A 6,349-nucleotide genomic window follows, 5' to 3' on the forward strand; every position below is an offset into this window, starting at 1 on the left:
ATGTTTAAATAATAATAATAATTTAAAATAGTTATTTGTATGAGGATTAGTTTTTATTATATTATTCATTAAAACTTGATAAAAAATATTTGAGAGTAAAAATTACATATGAAAAATAAAAGTTATTTTATGAAGTATCTAAATAATGACACCATTCATTATTTTATAAATGGATGGATTATTTTCCTATTCATATTGAAATTTATTCTAATTTTTTATTTAAAAAAAATCTCATTATATAATAATATTTTCACTATGCATATTAATTTATGGAATATATTGTTTATCTAATTTTATTAAATTTAATTAAAAAACATTTTTTATAGAATTATTTTTCATTAACTTTTTTATACATAACCATATTAAAATTATTTTTCATTAAATTTTTTATATATAACCATATTAAATTTGATTATATGAGATTTGTTATTTATCAAGTTTTAGTATACTTAAAATAATAAAAATGATATAATAATATTGTTATTAAATTTTTATTGTTAAAAAATATTAGTTTAAATGATTTAGTGAATAATTTATTTTCTTATAATTTATTTCCCTTTTTATATAAGTTCAAATCTCTAAACATATTATAGTAAACATAACTACACTAATAATATATAAAAAAAACTTCATTTAAAATTTAATATTTTAGTGTCTTTAAATAAAACATCTCATAATAAAAGAATCGAATTAAAAACTCTAAAATCATATTAAATATCTCATATAAAAAGAATCCAATTAAATTTTTTCCACTTATATAATTTGTATTTGGTGTAATTTTCACCATCAATCTTTAGAAATGATTTTCCAAAAATTTTCCATTTTACTATTTACTTAAATTTACTATCTATTTAAATTACATTAAGCTAGAAATATATTTATATAAATAAAATTTTATATTTTATTAATTTAAAAATAGATTAGTTACGGAAGAAAATACCTATAAGCGAGACATTTCGTATAAATACCGCCACAAATTAAAAAGTCTAAATTGAATTAATAAAATAAATATCTAAAAATTCAAAAATAATAATATCAATAAAAAATTATAATAAAATAAAATAATCCTAAATATTTTGAACTTTTCCCACCTTATCCTTTGCTAAAACATGATCCGAACGCGAGCCCAATTTAATGTCCCACGGCTCTTCCCCTCTTAAGGTCGTGGAAATTTTATTGACTAAAAATGGCATCTAAAACCCCAGTATCCTCGAAGACGACATATTGACTAAAAATGGCATCTAAAACCCTGTATCCATTAAAAACCAATGTAGTTGTTCTTCGACCAAATATTCCACATCATGTTTCTCTCAGTCGAATGCAACTGACAGCGAGATATTCCATCATCTCTTTATGTAAACGCGTTCTCATTTTCTTTTGTCAAGCAGGAAGCATGATTCAACAGCATTTCTCAATTACATGGAATTTACATGGAATATTATACACGCTCTTTCCTATAAATTTTGGACATGCATCGCATGAATTCTCGGCAAGGAATGAGCTCCAGGGATTGAGTCCCTCTTTGTGCGTAATTTCATTGCTGTCATTTTGTATCATATGGAGATTATTAAGGCTTGTAACTGCGCAATTGTTTTGGTGATCATTAGTTTAGTGTTGCCTTCACAGGCGTTGGCTACGTCTAGTGAGGATGAGGAGATCAAATCGTATATTGTTTACATGGATAAATCCATGAAACCCCATCATTTCAGCCTCCACCAACACTGGTACGCTTCAATGATAGACCGGGTTTCAGGATCCAAATCGGATCCCACTGCTATGCTATACATGTACGATACGGTGATGCATGGCTTTTCTGCCAAGCTGACCAGCACAGGCGCTCAAGCTATGCTGAATATGGATGGATGCTTGGCTGTATTGCCGGACTCTGTCGGTAGGCTTCATACTACTCGGACCCCGGACTTTCTGGGGTTGAGCTCTACTGATGGTCTATGGCCATTGTCGCATTACGGTGATGATGTCATCGTGGGCGTGGTGGATACAGGAATATGGCCCGAGAGCAAGAGCTTCAGCGATCATGGCCTAAGTACTCCCGCGCCCGCGAAATGGAAGGGAGAGTGTGAAGTGGGTTCCGACTTCAATGCGTCCCACTGTAATAAAAAACTCATTGGAGCCCGTTACTTTGTCAAAGGATATGAAGCCCAGTACGGTCGTGTCCACGGAAGAAAAGACGATTACAGATCTCCTCGGGATGCCGAAGGACATGGTACGCACACTTCCTCTACTGCGGCCGGATCGGAGGTGCCTGCTTCCAGCTTTCTTGGTTTCGCCCCAGGGACGGCTAGAGGTATGGCTACCAAAGCTCGATTGGCCGTCTATAAAGTCTGTTGGGCGTTTGACTGCGTAACTTCAGATGTGCTTGCGGGAATGGAGGCGGCTGTTTCGGACGGAGTCGACATGCTATCCATATCGCTCGGCATCGTTAGTGATGCCGCTTATTATGATGATATTATAGCAATTGGAGCTCTGGGAGCGACTGAGAAGGGTGTTTTTGTCTCGTGTTCGGCCGGTAATTCAGGGCCTTATGAGATTTTCAACACGGCGCCATGGATAACCACCGTAGGCGCCAGCACCATCGACAGAGAGTTCCCGGCTCCCGTCGTGCTTGGCAACGGCAAAAGCTACATGGGCTTCGCCCTCAACAAAGACTTGTCTCTGGCCAACGAGCAATTGCCTTTGGTATACGGGAAAACAGCGTCGAGTAAGAAGTATGCAAACTTCTGCATTGATGGAAGCCTTCATCCCGATATGATCCGTGGAAAAATTGTACTCTGTGATCTTGGACAAGTCGATATTATAGAAAAGGGACTGGTCGTGCGACGAGCCGGCGGTGCGGGGATGATTCTGGTTAATCAGGATGGACACGCGCTGCTCATCCGGCATGGACACCCGCCGCAATAAAATCGGCTCTCATGACATCTTCCGTGCTATTCGACAACCGCAAAAGCCCTATAAGCGACTCATTCACCGCTTTACCTGCAAATGCCTTTGCAATGGGCGCGGGTCATGTGAATCCCAACGCTGCCTTGGATCCCGGTCTCCTCTATGATCTTGGAATGGACGACTACGTTAGCTTTCTGTGTACCCTAAATTACACAGCAAAGCAAATTCATATTCTGACAAGGCAGGCAACATCCTGCCCCAAATTACTCTCCGCGCCAGGAGATCTGAACTACCCATCATTCTCCGTGGTGTTTAAGCCGCGTAGTTTGGTTCGTGTTACGAGGAGAACCGTGACGAACGTTGGAGGAGCACCGTCTGTATATGAAATGGCAGTCGAGAGCCCTGAAAACGTAAATATAACCGTGCAGCCAACGACGCTCGCCTTCGAAAAGCAAAACCAGAAGGCGACTTATACAGTGACATTTGAAAGCAAAATTGCAGCTGACCACAAACCTAAAGGACGCCAAGCCTTCGGTCAAATATTGTGGAAATGCGTGAAGGGCGGAACGCAAGTTGTTCGCAGTCCTGTGGCCATAGCCTGGACAGTGGAGTGATGAAGAATGAGTGGACTGGCCCAGTTGTTCGTCTGTGGGCCTCTAGTTTGAATAAAAGTAGAAGCCATCCATCCATGAAGATGTAACGCATTTTGTTTTGTTTTTTCCAACTTCCAGTCATTGTAGGCTTACCTTACTCCATTATCTTCTGCATGCTTACTTGTCAATTCCTATTACCTGTAAAATGAAAATATCCTGTTGCCAGTAAAATAAAAATGTGATACAGGAAATGTTGTGAAAGTTGTTAGACTATGCATTTCACTTTATGCGAAACCAATTAATTAGCTTATGCAAATACTTTTTCCAGCTTGAAAAAAAACTTCTGTTTTATATTATGATTAAAACCGTACATATTTATATTTATGATGGACAGATCGCCTTCATAAATCTTCTAACATCTACAATTTGATTACATAGAGAAGTAAATTACATAGAGAAGTAAGCATATCATATAGACATTTGAAACTGTATACTAATATATTAGTAGTAATTATGAATCTATATATTCTTTCCTTCATTAATAATATATCACAAAATTACACTAAGAGAGTCTATAAAACTAGAATGTATTTCGGATCTATCTCGAATCATTTACCTGTCCTGTATATAACTACATTAAAATAAACATTCCTCTTATTTTTTCTATGCCAATATTACAAACACAAATGTGACCAAGCAATTCACTTATTACAAATGTAAAGATGTGAGTTTGACAACTTTCTATATAGGTGGTTTTTATCTTCAATCTCTCTTTCATGAAACTGCAAACTAATTATAAATAAATGCAAACTAATTATAAATTAATCTAATTTTATGAAAATTATAGTTCAATTTCAACTGCTCTTTTAGGTCTAGGTCTCAATCTCGTGAGGTTGTTGAATTCCAACAAAGAGGTAATATACGAAGTCTATCGTATAAGGCACTTGAAAGCCATTATTAACCCATAATATATCATGAGCAAATATTAGTAATAAAAAAACCTCTGTAACACCATGTTCTTGTTTTAATTAATTAATTAATTTTTATTTATTTATTTATTTATTTTCCAAGAGAGAAAAAGCATCATTGTATTATATTGAGACAATATAAAAACTTCAAAAGATACAAAAGGGTGGCTCATGGAGCAGCCACGATAAAAGCATCGAGGACAGATACAACATCATAGGTCCATAAAGAGACAGACCTCTGAACATCACAAGCCAGATCATGACATATTGAACTGAGAAACTTTATAGGTCAGCCAAAAGGCATGTCAAATGCATCAGCAAAGGTTTAAACCAAAAACCATTTCAGAAGAAAAACAAAAAAGCATCAAAATTTAATAACCAGGGATAAAGAAATCCTGGACAAAACAGGAATTCTCTTCCTCTTTTACTTCCATAGACCATGATCCAGAGTCAAATAGCAGACCATCCTTGGATAGGCAATCAGCTTGGAGATTCTGTTCATGACCAATGAGTTGAATGGAACAATCTCTCGTGAGCCCCCATAAGAACATTATCTTGTCCATCCAACCTGTCATGAGAGGGCTCCTTATGTGGCAAACACCATTTACATGATCGATCACCTGCCTGGAATTACCAAAGATTGAAATAGCCTGAACATCAAAGAAAACACAGAAGGCAAGAACGCCCGCTAGAGCTTTAGCCTCAGCCATCCTATAAGAGCCTGTTCCTCCATTCCAAGAAATTAGAAATTGAAGCTTCTCGTCCATGCAAATGAGAACTCCGCAGCCGCATATATTTTGTTGTTCAGCACCGGCAAAGAATGCACAAGGGAAGCTGTTGAGGAAACATTCTTTTTCTTTCGTGATTGAATTCTTCATTTTGGGCTGCCTTTTTGGAACTGAATCATAGATGGCAATGATGTGTTGCAGAATAGAATTAAGGGGTTCCTTTGAGTCTTTGAAGATTTTACAATTCCTCCACTTCCATGCGCACCATAGCACAATAATAATGAGAAATCGCCATGGCTCTCTTTGCCCGCTCCACCATTCGAAAGCTGCATGGGTAGAAACAAAAGCAACGTGAGGAAAACCATAAAGGATAGCTAGATCATACCAGATTTGCAGAGAGGATTTGCATTGGAAGAACATGTGGTAATTGGACTCCTCAGCTGATTCGCACATCGAACACCTGCTTGGACCGTGCCAGCTTCTTTTTCTTAAATTATCCCACGTCAAATTCTTGTTGTTGAACACCAACCACGCGAAGCAGATTATTTTGAGGGGGCATCCCGACTTCGAGAGGGCCACAGGAAATTTTAAGCTTGAGTGAGAGACCTTTGAATTGATCATATCAGAGTAAATATCTTTTACCCGGACCAACAGTTGAGCATTTGGCACAATCCAAATTAAGTGATCAGCCGACCCAAAGCGTTGAAACCCACGACGACCGAGAGCATCTTTGACAGAATTCCATGACAACACCAGACTCTCTGGCAAACAAAGATCGTTTGCATCCCCACAAAGGGGCGGGGCCGTGCCAGGCGGATATGAGCTTGTCCCATGTAAAGATACCATTCCTGTGAAAGAAGGATAGAAGACTCTCGGGAATGGATATGTCTTCGTGACCACACAAAATGGGATCGATACCAATTAATATTCTGCTACCAGAATGGATCCTCCACTTCAGATTCTTTAAAAAGTATTGCTCGATATTCCGAAGACTAAGCCAAATAGCAGATCCATGCTTGGTTCCAATCGATCTTGTTCTGAACCAGTATTCCAGATTTTTACCTTTCATGTATTTCAATTTAACAGTGATACTCCATGGCCCTTCCCCGAAGATACCTCTCCACAGCGATTTACATAGGAGCGCTTTGCCGAAAGCCCT

The 6,349-nt window shown here is 37.6% G+C and overlaps 1 pseudogene; it reads left to right on the forward strand.

Moving 5' to 3' along the window:
• Nucleotides 1–1,470: 1,470 nt before the first annotated feature.
• Nucleotides 1,471–3,815, forward strand: LOC149230697 (subtilisin-like protease SBT1.8 pseudogene; annotated as a pseudogene).
• The last annotated feature ends 2,534 nt before the right edge of the window (nucleotides 3,816–6,349 follow it).

The sequence above is a fragment of the Pinus tabuliformis genome, chromosome J (genome assembly GCF_031772625.1).
Source record: "Pinus tabuliformis cultivar Carrire ecotype Pingquan chromosome J, CPIR1, whole genome shotgun sequence".
NCBI lineage: Eukaryota > Viridiplantae > Streptophyta > Pinopsida > Pinales > Pinaceae > Pinus > Pinus tabuliformis.